The sequence below is a fragment of the Ostrea edulis genome, chromosome 1 (genome assembly GCF_947568905.1).
Source record: "Ostrea edulis chromosome 1, xbOstEdul1.1, whole genome shotgun sequence".
Lineage (NCBI taxonomy): Eukaryota > Metazoa > Mollusca > Bivalvia > Ostreida > Ostreidae > Ostrea > Ostrea edulis.
Window position 1 is genome coordinate 81759673 of NC_079164.1, and position 14715 is coordinate 81774387.

The following is a 14715-nucleotide window of genomic DNA, read 5'->3' on the forward strand; positions in this document are numbered from 1 at the left end:
ATCACAAATTTCCGGTCGCGTAGCTTAAAGGGGCATGGACACGATTTGAGCTGAAAATTTTCAAATTTATTTTTCCATTTTTAATGCCTAATTAAAGTACATGTATTTCTAATGGCCAACCAAACTTTTATTATCAGTTGTTGAGTTACAAGTGAGATACAGCACTCACAATTCTTTGCTATGTAAACAAGGCTCATGCCATGTTTTTGTTTACATTAGATTGCTTAATAGAAAATAGCATGTTTAAAACAAAGTAAGATGTGCCAAACACTAGAAAATATTTAATTGTGTTCAGAATTCACTTATGAATTGAAATAATCTGCTTTAAACGAAACTTTTAATAATATATTTATATAACCTTTGTAAACAAAAACATGGCACAAGCCTTGTTTACATAACAAGGACTTGTGGCCTTTGTATCTCCCGTGTGCCTTGACTTCTGACATTCAAATTTTTGCTGATGATTAGTAATACCAGAGTTAAGCATTCTAAAGTAAACATTGAAAATATAAAAAAATTGAAAATTTTCAGCTCAAATCGTGTCCATATCCCTTTAATCGTTTTGTAACCGGGAGTTAGTAATTTCGAGCCCTGTGCGTGCCATGATCGCGTCAAACACAGGAAGTCAATTGAATTCAATTCATTCACTCAAACCATGTTAGATGGTACTTGAGGTTCAAGAAATGAATATGATAAATGCAAGAAAAATTGTCGGAGGTTCATATATGGAACAATGCATCATGCTTGGGTGACAGAAAGGTATAGGATTTATGTATAAATATGGTAGTAATGCATTTGAGAGGTGGCAGAAGAACAATTGCGAGGAATAAACAATCTAAAAAAAAAAGTGAAATAAGTACACAAAGATTTCTTAATGTTTTCATCTGTGGGCTTGACAAAAGTTCAGAAAACTTCAGAACATTTCGTTTTTCATATCTTTTTTAAATCTAAGTATTTTTCCTTAATTGTAAAAAGGCTGAACACTGTACAATGAAGTGAAAATCATCACCCATTTCTCCTTTGATACACTGTCTTTCATTCTAAGGAAGACTACATATGTATATAAGCCATCTTCTTGTCTCTATATGTAAGTGGTGATTTGAAGTGCGAAATTTCATTCAAAACAACTCTTAATTTTACAGGCAAAGTAAAAACATATTTCTCCTAGCCAAAGCAATGCTTAAAAGGATTGTAAACCTGACCCTTGGAAGAGTCATTTTAATGAACATGTAACGTGTTCTCTTCCGTTTACGGGATCCCTCAGTTACTAAACTGAGACCGAGACTCTATAATGATGTTTACTTATATATAAAACTAATAATCGCCTGCCAAAATATACAAATACGGCGAAACGAGTTCCTCTCGTGAAAATAAAATGATTACCCTTAATTACTTAACTAACTAATCACTAATAAAAATCACTATCAAAATAATCAACTAAAATCAACCAACTATATACAAAATGTTACTTAAAAAAAATATTACTCAACGGATGAGCAAAACCTCCTGCCTTAAAAGGTGAAATGAGTGCTCAACAAATGAGTACTCAGCTACTCAGCACTTTTATTTTATAACGATAAACACTATATATGTCCACTAAGGACTAGTCGAGCTATTCCCGCGAGAGTAAGGATACTTTATCCACGTTCTCTTATGGGAAACTGTCGGCTTACCTAAAATCTTCTCGCAGCAACTTTACACTTCGAAAGCCAAACTAACACTGAAAGTGCTGACGCTAGCGGGATGACGTTTATATACCCTTATAGCGGAAGTCAAGGTCACATGCCAACTAATGGCGCCAAATTCAAATTTAATAACACTATTTACATTACAAACATAGATTTTTGCGCTTGTTCACATAAATTCAGCTTCAATTGCTCAATATGATATAGCACAGCTATTTCCTTTGCTAATAACATTTAACTAGATCATCAATATATAATGAAAATAAAAATGGGGATAAATTTTCCCCTTCTCTAACACCGACATTACATTCGAAGTACTCCGAAATACTAGCTGGTGATGTCTAAATATGAATGGAAAATTCTCGAAGGAATGTAAAACAAAATCTATCACGTACTGGAGTAACAATAAAATATAGTACATGTAACAGCAGATGACTGATCAGATCGTGTTAACTTTGTGAGTTCTACATGTTCTAGTAACCAGTTTCGATGTTTTTCTTTAATTGTCTAACAAAAACTTGAATGTTTGATCACTGTAGAGTTGGTCTGGGTTCTAGCTGTGTGCAAAGATAGCTGATCAGGTATCGTTTCGTAGATTCTAGTAGACAGTTTTGATGTTTTAAATTATTCATTCATATAATAAAACATTTATCAATATTCTATCGGTGAGAATGATGCCTTACTACCTGAGAAGTGCCACATTTCATTGTTGAAAAGGTTCAACAATTGTATAATATTCACCATACGTATATACATTTCACATAATAATAATTCTATACATGTTGTAACAGATTAATTATATATATATACCAGACCCTATTAGCATCAACAAACTCCATTTTTCTAATTCTAATTTTACGCATGCGTATCAACACCTTCCTTTGCGATGGCAAAGGGACAAAGGGTTGTAGTACACAGGGGAAAACACAAAGTTTGAATTTTAGTATCGCTCCTTCGCCTTTGCGTTTTTGCTACTTCGACTTCGCACTTTCGCTTCATTTGCTCTCGCAGTTTCGCTCCTAGGCACATTCGTCCTAAACGCGAAAGAGCTAATGGTCTGGCCACGATATGGAATTAGAGTACCCCCAGGATGCGTAACCCGGTCGTAGTTTGTCTAGGCGTTGCGTGGTTGGCTAATATCAAGAGTGAAATTATTTGGAATTGAAAGAAATGTTATAGAAATTTAAATTAATTGTCAGGATGAAAATTTATTACGCAAAATTGAGAAATGACAGAGATTGACATGGTAGGGGTGTTTGAAATGAAGGGTGTAATTCACTGCAGATCGTTATGTGTTGTAAAAAATTACAAATATGACCTGTAAAAGCAACGCAAATTTTGTCGGTTTTTATTAGCACTTGGAATGAACTTTGAAGTGTTGAGGGTCATTTGTTTAAAATCAATATAGTTAATTGTGAGAGGGCCAAAGGTTGGTAATGAGGTCTATGGGAAATGAATTGTTACTCTGACCAGGGTGGAGAACAACGAGAGGGAGTATGGTGGCATGTTTCTGTCATTATTTGTCAGATGTTTATGTCGACTTGTCAGTTGTCACAAAATTTCCTCTTTCACCCCGTATTTTCTTATTATCTTTTAATTCTAATATATACTGAATATCATTTGCTGATATTTACTTCCCGTCTTCATATCTGACAAGTCGACATAATCATCTGACAAGTCGACATCACAATCTGACAAGTCAACATCTGACAAGTCAACATCATTATCTGACAAGTCGACATCACAATCTGACAAGTCGACATAATTATCTGACAAGTCGACATCACAATCTGACAAGTCGACATAATTATCTGACAAGTCGACATCACAATCTGAAAAGTCGACAAAAAGATCATTATGTTGACTTGTTAGAACATGTCATCGACTTGTCAGATCTTTATGTCGGCTTGTCATTTCCCTCTTTTTGCATAATGAATGATAAGAATTGAGGTGAAAGGGATTTAACAGTGCAGGATGTAACTTGTAATCAAATAAAACGTGGATAATGTTGAACCTCATGTCCTTTTTTATTTTCAGCTATAACACATTTCACCCCAATATGGATGAGCCCTTGTCCCGTTATGACAGGTCTAGTTTTGTTAATTATATATAGTAAGTATAATTATACATGTATACATTATTTAAACGTTTCGTCATTGTACTTGGATATGTTACTATTTGGAATTACGGATGCGGCACCCGGTATATGTAATGTGTTGTAACCGACATCCTGGGGTCTTTGTATGTATAGTAGTCAACCTGCTCTAACTTATGTGTGCAGGAGATTTATAGATAATAAAAAAAATCTTCTTTATCCTGACCACATGGATGGAGTGAATGCTTAGGAACAGTAAGTAGATCTTTCATAAATAAAGCGAGATAACTTGAAGAAAAATCATAATAGCAAAAAATATGCACAAACTGCAAAGATAAATAGAAAATGAATTATTGTGACAGTTCTTGTAAAACTTCCTATCTCAAGTTATATCTGAAAGTTTCCAGACTGATACGTTTTCATGTCACAGGGATTTTAATACTCTCTAATAAAAAGACCTCCAGGATAGAAGATTAATGTACATCCGCCTGCAGTATATCAATAGCTCTTCACTGAGTATATACATGCAGTTGTACGTATTCCTCGTTGTTGTTTAGATAAAGATGCAGTCTCATTTTAGGTGTATTCTGTAAGCAATCATTTGATAGATACTGTGTCTATATGGGGGATTATCCTTTCCGTCATCTTCATAGTTTCCGTCTGTTTGTTGTTTGTTTAATGTTTGGACCGGGAGATTAAAATGCGCTTCTTCAATTAAATGTAGTAAATCAAAATCAGCTCGACCACATGTATTTGTCATTGCCTGGTTCATTGCCACATCAGCGGGTGTCTCTATACTGTGGGCAACTTTCCACACCAATGGTCGCGTGAGAATCTTTTTTAGAAAATGGCTTGTCCACTCTCCCTTAACCAAACTATACGTTTGAAATCATCAAACGAGGCACATAAAAACAACAAATACACATTATATACGGAAAGATAAATAAACTCAATCACGATGTACTGATCGCGGAGACCTTTAGCTATTGCTGAACTGAAATGTTTCGTACTGCTGTCAAGTTTAAATTTAATACCACTAAAGGTCACCCACTGCATCAAATGTGAAATGATCGCTCTATACTCGGGACCAAATGAAAAGAAAGAAAACGAGCGATATATTAGTATACAGGTATCATGCTTTAGGGAACGCACATGACCTGCTTAGGTGTGTGTTTGATGCAAGGGACAACACATTATATTGAGGTAGTCATTTAAATTGTTATATATAATACTGTTCGTATATCGTAGGTTCTGATATTGCACGTTACAGTACAGAACAAATTCTACACTATTTTTGATAATTTATTTTTTAAATCTAAATTTAATTTTGATTCATTAAAATTCTTTGCCTGTATTTTTAATATCAGCTAGTAAACCCTAATGAATAAGTATGATATTAAATCAATATTCAATTAAATACTTTTCTGTACAAATCCACTTCTACATTGAGTGCATATCAATCGATATCAGGTCAATCAATCCAATATATTAGGCAATATTTACGCATGTTATTCATTACAGTTAAATTCGTGATGACCTGGGCGTCGTGAGCACATGACGTGTATTTGATGTTGATACGGAGACAGTAGCGATGGGGTCTCATCGTATGTCCGATCAAGTAAAAACAATGATGGCTAATGTGACAAACCTACAAATATGTGTAGTACATCTTTACCTAAACGGTTACTACCGGGGGAAAATCTACGTTGGTTTGGTTTTATACTGTACATACATTAGTATGAAATTTGTACGGCAAATTTGTAGACCAAACACAGACCTCTGGGCATACCAGAGGTAGGTAGGATCAGGTACCTAGGAGGAGTAAGCATCCTCTATTGACCGCAATCTCTCACCAGATGGCTACTGCGCTACGCTGCAACACCTCTGTCACCGTCTAAATGTCAAGATTCTTGGCAAAACTTACTTTTACTTATTGCATCATAAATAATAATTTTACAAGTTTCCAGCTTTAAATCTTAAAATAGGTTCACAAAAACAACGAATTCCATGATTATTCTAGTATTATTGAAGGAATGGATATCTATATCAAACTTTTTAATTCGCTCAGGTGTCTCACATTTACCATCTTCTGCTTTTAAAAAATTCAGACAAGTGTTTGATTTGCTTAGATATCATCATTACAGTTTGATATGATAAGTTAGTTTTAGTACATTTGATACTTTTTAGATGTATTAGTAGAGCGTAGCGGGGATGATAACTCTGGGTAGAGCTTGCATTGACGGTCACACCCATCATGAGCCGTAGATCTTTACCAGGAAAGCGGAGTAATTCAGTCAAAATCAGTATGTAAAGAACGGCCTAACAATAAGTCAGGAAGCATTCGACCCAGGGAAAGCTTATATCTGCGAAATGCTGAGTTTAAACGAGACAGTTGGAACCCTTGTAACTAATATCAACTTATTTGTCGTAGAATTTATCATACTCAAAATATGCTCTTGCGTATCGAATCAGTTAAAAGATATAAACACAATACAGGTGATAATGGGATATTGCTACACAAATACTGGAAGTTGACGATGGAGAAGATGAAGTCATCTCGTTTGTCACAAAGTTGTGTTGTTACTTTGCCTTTAACATCTCTATGTAAAACTTATACGGTACCAATTTTGATGCACCAGATGCATATTTAATGAACTATCCAAATATGAAGCTGGTATGGAAGACTTTGGTGACTTTTATTTCGAGTTCAATTTGAATCGACATATGAATGAAAATGAGTATTGTTCATGGACAAAACGTTGTCGATATATCTAAATGTCGAGTTGAAGGCCATAGCAAGAGATTTCCTCTTCTCATGTAGAAGTTTTTGAGTAAATTCTGCCTCGTAAAAATATATAAACAAGTCGGCTGATAAAGAAGCACCATTCGTGCCCATAGGAATTCCAACAGACTGCTGAAGGACCTGATCACCAAAAGACTTTGGTAAATTTGTCAATGATGGACCCCAGCATCTTTTTAATATCGTCTTCAGAGTACTTGTACTTGTGCGTGGAATCAGAGTGGTGTTTAACAAAGTTTTTTGGATGACTGAGCAAAAAATTAAACATGTATTGTTTAATTGCTTGAAAAACATACGTTTATCTTTTTTTTTTTTTTAAATTAATTAAAACGATTTTTGGACAGTAAAACTCAGTTTGCCACCGTTAAATCAGCATTAATGGTTGCAAATAACAAATGAGAAGATACGTTGTAACACTAGTGCGATAAGATGTATAATGAAATTAGATAAAATTGGTCGGATTAGATACAATCTAATTAAAATTAGATGTTTGATCCGCTCGCGTTATGTATGCGAGTACGCGAGCGGATCAAACATCTAATTTTAAAGATCGGTAAAGTTGGCTACTAGTAACCAGCTACTAGTAACTGGCTACTTAAAAAGAGAAAAGTTGGCTACTAGTAGCCAGCTACTTGAACCAGGAAAAGTTAGCTACTAGTAGCCAGTTACTAGTAGCCAGCTACTAAAAGTATGAAAAGTTAGCTACTCGTAGCCAGCTACTACAAAATATAAAAGTTATAATTACTGAGTGATAGCTCGCTACCAGATAAAAGTTAATGAGTTTGAAAATTATTATCTATCAGATTTATTTCTAAAGAGGACGAGGAGTCGTATGAAATTTCATGCTCAATTATCCCCAATTACATAACATTGCAATGCAAAATACGAATAAACTTTTTCAACTGAGTGTTTACTTTAAAAGTGATACGGATTGAATTCAGACATTCAATCATTTGATATACCATCCATTTTGAGATATCTGCTACTTTTACAATTTGATTCGAGTTACCCTGAAATTTCAACATAAGTGTGAATACCGTAAGAAACTTTATGTTTGACTTTATGTTTGTATTAGATATCTGACGAATTTACGACTATACATATGGCAAGAAGTGATAGATGGTGTTTTGGTACTCCACGAATTTTCAGATATCGCTCTTTAGGAAATCAGTTACTTATACATTTTGATTATCGGTACAATGAAATTTCAAGATCCGTGTGAATACCTTAAGGAACTCCGTGTTTATATCATAAATTTAACTAACTTACAACGATACGTATGGCAAGTAGTGATATTGGGTATCGTGATATGTCATCAATTTTCAGATATCACGCTTAAGGAAGTCAGCTACATGTACCTTTTGATGGCAGGTAAACTGAAATTTAAAGTTTTTCGCAAATATCTTGAGGAACTCTGAGTTTGTATTAGATATCTAACGAATTTACAATTATCAAAGTGAAGAAGAGTGATATTAGGTATCTTGACATGCCATCAATTTTCAGATATCACGCTTAAGGAAGTCATCTACTTATACCTTTTGATTCCTGGTATCCTGAAATTTCACGTTTTTCATAAATATCTTAAAGAACCCTGTGCTTGTATTAGATATCTGACGAGTTTACAACTATCCATGTGAAGTGGAGTGGTACTAGGTATCTTGATATGCCATTAATTTTGAGATACCACGCTTAAGGAAGTCAACTACTTATACCTTTTGATTGCAGGTAACCTGAAAATTAAACTTTTTAGAAAATATATTAAGGAACTCCGTCTTTGTTTGAAATATCTGATTAATTTACCAATGCACATATGACAAAATCTGATACTAGGTATCTTGATATGCCATCATTTTTCAGATATCACTCTTAAGGAAGTCAGCTACATATACCTTTTGATGGCAGGTAAACTGAAATTTCAAGTTTTTCGCAAATATCTTAAGGAACTCTGTATTTGTATTAGATATCTGACTAATTTAAAACTACCCACGTGAAGTGGTGTGATATTAGATATCTTGATATGCCAACAATTTTCGGATATCATACTTAACGAAGTCAGTTACTTACACCTTTTGATTCCAGGTAACCTGAAATTTCAAGTTTTCCGTAGATATCTTCAAGAACGCCTTGTTTGTATTAGATATCTGACTAATTTATAACTATCCATGTGAAGTGGAATGGTATTAGGTATCTTGATATGCCATCAATTTTCAGATATCACCCTTAAGGAAGTCAGCTACTTATACCTTTTGATTCCTGGTATCCTGAAATTTCACGTTTTTCCTAAATATCTTAAAGAACCCTGTGCTTGTATTAGATATCTGACGAGTTTACAACTATCCATGTGAAGTGGAGTGGTACTAGGTATCTTGATATGCCATCAATTTTCAGATATCACCCTTAAGGAAGTCAGCTACTTATACCTTTTGATTGCAGGTAACCTGAAATTTCAAGTTTTTCATAAATTTCTCAAAGAACTCTGTGTTTGTACTAGAAATCTGACTAATTTACAATTAACCACGTGAAGAAGACTGATATTAGGTGTCTTGATATACCATCAATTTTTAGATATCACGCTTAAGGAAGTCAGCTACTTATACCTTTTGATTGCAGGTAAACTCAAATTTCAAGTTTTTCATAAATATCTTAAAGAACTCTGTATTTGTATTAGATATCTGACTAATTTACAACTATACACGTGAAGAGGTGTGATATTAGGTATATTCATATGCCAACAATTTTGAGATATCACGCTTAAGGAAGTCGGCTACTTATACTTTTTGATTGCAGGTAACCTAAAATTTCAAGTTTTCCGTAGATATCTTAAGGAACTCTGCGTTTATATTCGATATCTGACCAAGTTCCAACTATCCACGTGAAGAGGAGTGATATTAGGGATCTTGATATGCCATCAATTTTCAGATATCACCCTTAAGGAAGTCAGCTACTTATACCTTTTGACTCCTCGACACCTAAAATTTCAACTTTTTCATAAATATCTTAAGTAACTCTGCTTTTGTATTAGATATCTGACTAACTTACAACTATGCACATGAAGAGGAGTGATATTAGGTATCTTGATATACAATTAATTTTCAGATATCACCCTTAAGGAAGTCAGCTACTTGTACATTTTGATTGCAGGTAAACTGAAATTTCAAGTGTTTAGTAAATATTTTGAGGATTTCCGTTTTTGTTTTAGATATCTGATTAATTTACCAATGCACATATGACAGGGAGTTATATTAAGTATCTTGATATGCCTTCAATTTTGAGATATCACGCTTAATGAAGTCAGCTACTTGTACATTTTGATTGCACGTAACCTGAAATTTCAAGTTTTTAGAAAATATTTTAAGGAGCTCCGTGTTTGTTTTAGATATTTGATTAATTTACCAATGCACACATGACAAGATGTGATATTAGGTATTTTGATATGCCATCAATTTTCTAATATCACGTTTAAGGAAGTCAGCTACTTATACCATTTGATTCTAGGTAGACTGAAATTTCAAGTTTTCCGTCATATCTTAAGGAACTCTGCGTTTATATTAGATATATCACTAATTTACCATCTCACATATGACAAGGAGTGATATTAAGTATCTTATTATGATATCAATTTTCAGATATCACGCTTAAGGAAGTTAGCTACTTAGACCTTTTGATTCCTGGTTACCTGAAATTTCAAATGTTTTGTAGATATCTTTTAAGGAACTTTGTGTTTGTATTAGATATCAGACTAATTATCTACTTTCAACCTGAAGAGGAGTGGTATTAGGTATCTTGAAATGCAATCAATTGTCAGATAGATATGTTAGATACTTGACTAATTTATCTTTGCCGATATTACAGAGCTTTATATGAATTGTAAACTACTATCCACGTGAAGAGGTATGATAATAGGTATCAAGATACCTAATATCACTCTTCTTCACGTGGGTGGTTGTAAGTTAGTCAGATATCTAATACAAACGCAGAGATCCTCAAGATATTTACGGAAAACTTCAAATTTCAGGTTACTTAGAATCAAAAAGTATAAGTAGCTAACTTCCTCAAGGGTGATATTTGAAAATTGATGGCATATCAAGATACCTAATACCACTCCACTTCATATGGATAGTTGTAAATTAGTCAGATATCTAATACAAACAAGGCGTTCTTTAAGATATTTATGAAAAACTTGAAATTTCAGGTTACCTGTAATCAAAAGGTATAAGTAGCTGACTTCCTTAAGGGTGATATCTCAAAATTGATGGCATATCAAGATATCTAATACCATTCCACTTCACATGGATAGTTGTAAATTTGTCAGATATCTAATACAAACAAGGAGTTCTTTAAGATATTTATGAAAAACTTGAAATTTCAGGTTACCAGGAATCAAAAGGTATAAGTAGCTGACTTCCTTAAGCGTGATATCTAGAAATTTATGGCATATCAAGATACCTAGTACCACTCCACTTCACATGGACAGTTGTAAACTAGTCAGATATCTAATACAAACACAGAGTTCTTTAAGATATTTATGAAAAACGTGAAATTTCAGGATACCAGGAATCAAAAGGTATAAGTAGCTGACTTCCTTAAGCGTGATATCTGGAAATTTATGGCATATCAAGATACCTAGTACCACTCCGCTTCACATGGACAGTTGTAAACTAGTCAGATATCTAATACAAGCAGATAGTTCTATAAGATATTGATGAAAAACGTGAAATTTCAGGATACCAGGAATCAAAAGGTATAAGTAGCTGACTTCCTTAAGCGTGATATCTGGAAATTGATGGCATGTCAAGATACCTAATATCACTCTTCTTCACTTTGATAATTGTAAATTAGTCAGATATCTAATACAAACTCAGAGTTCCTTAAAATATTGTTGAAAACTTGAAATTTCAGGTTACCTGTAATCAAAAGGTATAAGTAGCTGACTTCCTTAAGGGTGATATCTCAAAATTGATGGCATATCAAGATATCTAATACCATTCCACTTCACATGGATAGTTGTAAATTTGTCAGATATCTAATACAAACAAGGAGTTCTTTAAGATATTTATGAAAAACTTGAAATTTCAGGTTACCAGGAATCAAAAGGTATAAGTAGCTGACTTCCTTAAGCGTGATATCTAGAAATTTATGGCATATCAAGATACCTAGTACCACTCCACTTCATATGGATAGTTGTAAACTAGTCAGATATCTAAAACAAACACAGAGTTCTTTAAGATATTTATGAAAAACGTGAAATTTCAGGATACCAGGAATCAAAAGGTATAAGTAGCTGACTTCCTAAAGCGTGATATCTGGAAATTGATGGCATGTCAAGATACCTAATATCACTCTTCTTCACTTTGATAATTGTAAATTCGTCAGATATCTAATACAAACCCAGAGTTCCTTAAAATATTGGTAGAAAACTTGAAATTTCATGTTACCTGCAATCAAAAGGTATAAGTAGCTGACTTCCTTAAGGGTGATATCTGAAAATTTATGGCATGTCAAGATACCTAATACCATTCCACTTCACATGGATAGTTATAAATTAGTCAGATATCTAATACAAACAAGGCGTTCTTTAAGATATCTACGGAAAACTTGAACTTTCAGGTTACCTGGAATCAAAAGGTATAAGTAGCTGACTTCGTTAAGTATGATATCCGAAAATTGTTGGCATATCAAGATATCTAATATCACACCACTTCACGTGGGTAGTTTTAAATTAGTCAGATATCTAATACAAATACAGAGTTCCTTAAGATATTTGCGAAAAACTTGAAATTTCAGTTTACCTGCCATCAAAAGGTATATGTAGCTGACTTCCTTAAGAGTGATATCTGAAAAATGATGGCATATCAAAATACCTAGTATCAGATTTTGTCATATGTGCATTGGTAAATTAATCAGATATTTCAAACAAAGACGGAGTTCCTTAATATATTTTCTAAAAAGTTTAATTTTCAGGTTACCTGCAATCAAAAGGTATAAGTAGTTGACTTCCTTAAGCGTGGTATCTCAAAATTAAAGGCATATCAAGATACCTAGTACCACTCCACTTCACATGGATAGTTGTAAACTCGTCAGATATCTAATGCAAGCACAGAGTTCTTTAAGATATTTATGAAAAACTTGAAATTTCAGGATACCAGGAATCAAAAGGTATAAGTATCTGACTTCCTTAAGCGTGATATCTGGAAATTGATGGCATGTCAAGATACCTAATATCACTCTTCTTCACTTTGATAATTGTAAATTCGTCAGATATCTAATACAAACTCAGAGTTCCTCAAGATATTTGCGAAAAACTTGAAATTTCAGTTTACCTGCCATCAAAAGGTATATGTAGCTGACTTCCTTAAGCGTGATATCTGAAAATTGATGACATATCACGATACCCAATATCACTACTTGCCATACGTATCGTTGTAAGTTAGTTAAATTTATGATATAAATACGGAGTTCCTTAAGGTATTCACACGGATCTTGAAATTTCATTGTACCGATAATCAAAATGTATAAGTAACTGATTTCCTAAAGAGCGATATCTGAAAATTCGTGGAGTACCAAAACACCATCTATCACTTCTTGCCATATGTATAGTCGTAAATTCGTCAGATATCTAATACAAACATAAAGTTTCTTACGGTATTCACACTTATGTTGAAATTTCAGGGTAACTCGAATCAAATTGTAAAAGTAGCAGATATCTCAAAATGGATGGTATATCAAATGATTGAATGTCTGAATTCAATCCGTATCACTTTTAAAGTAAACACTCAGTTGAAAAAGTTTATTCGTATTTTGCATTGCAATGTTATGTAATTGGGGATAACTGAGCATGAAATTTCATACGACTCCTCGTCCTCTTTAGAAATAAATCTGATAGATAATAATTTTCAAACTCATTAACTTTTATCTGGTAGCGAGCTATCACTCAGTAATTATAACTTTTATATTTTGTAGTAGCTGGCTACGAGTAGCTAACTTTTCATACTTTTAGTAGCTGGCTACTAGTAACTGGCTACTAGTAGCTAACTTTTCCTGGTTCAAGTAGCTGGCTACTAGTAGCCAACTTTTCTCTTTTTAAGTAGCCAGTTACTAGTAGCTGGTTACTAGTAGCCAACTTTACCGATCTTAATTTTAATCAGATTGAGGACTAGGCTTATTACATATTACAGACACGAAAACTACAAGTACAGTGCATGCCAACATAACTAATCTGAGACACAAATTTATACAACACAAAATAAAGGAGATATGTAACGATAAGAAGTTCATGCTAACAAAATATATATAATCAGAAAACAGAAGGACTAATTAAAGCAATGTCAAATAAATATTACTTTTAGCTGCAAATTTAAAACATAATTAAAAGCTGCATAGATGTATAGAGTAACTTAAACTAGCATGCTCATCAAAAGTAAGAAAATATCATTAAAAACATTAAGAAAAAAATAGTAATATATAGGCCTATGTATTTGAAAGCTATAATTTTATAAAATAAATATGAAAAAAATCAAGCACTAAGAAGAAAAATAATAATCACAAAACTGCATAGGGCACCAGGGGACAGCACTTAAGAATCTCTTAATATTGTATTTAACAGGATTTCCCCTGTAGATCTATCCAATAGCGTGCTTGAAGCTAAACGAGACAATATATTTATTAAATACAGGTAGATCCGCCACATGTGCCATCAAACGATCGGATTATCCATGGCGAAGCAGGATGAAATGAATTATTTCATCCCTGTCTATACCTCGATCGATTTTCATACAGTATATTCGTCGCAAGCTTATCGATTAATCTGCATTGCTTATTTCAGGTAGGCCCTAGTTTACTGACTGTCATTCTTCTTCATTGGCCATTGGCGCTTTTTCGTGGGGTACACTTTATGTGAAATTGCCACCCGAATGATATGCCATTCGGAATCTCTTAGCAGACGTTTTGTGGAAAAAAATGGAGTCCTCGGCTTAGTTTACGTGTAAACCTTTAAATTCTTTGTCACTCAGACTTTGTTAGGATAACTTTGATAATGAAAACGAGATACTTATCAAGTCAGAGTATGGAATTAATAATTCGACACTAAAACTGTAAGGTAAGTTCATTTTTAAAATCATTCAGAAGGCTGCATGAAA

At 33.6% G+C, this 14715-nt stretch overlaps 1 protein-coding gene across 8 annotated transcripts in view; it reads left to right on the forward strand.

Annotated features, from left to right (window-relative positions):
- The first annotated feature begins 14274 nt into the window (after window positions 1-14274).
- Window positions 14275-14715, forward strand: part of LOC125678770 (anoctamin-7-like) — a 64175-nt gene continuing 63734 nt past the window's right edge. For 2 of the 8 annotated variants that reach the window (XM_056162869.1, XM_056162883.1), the window contains exon 1: window positions 14281-14675. The gene's annotated coding sequence lies outside the window, so the exon portion shown is untranslated. Of the gene's footprint in view, window positions 14676-14715 lie in introns of all 8 variants that reach the window. The other 6 variants (XM_056162838.1, XM_056162880.1, XM_056162846.1 and 3 more) reach the window with 4 other exon arrangements.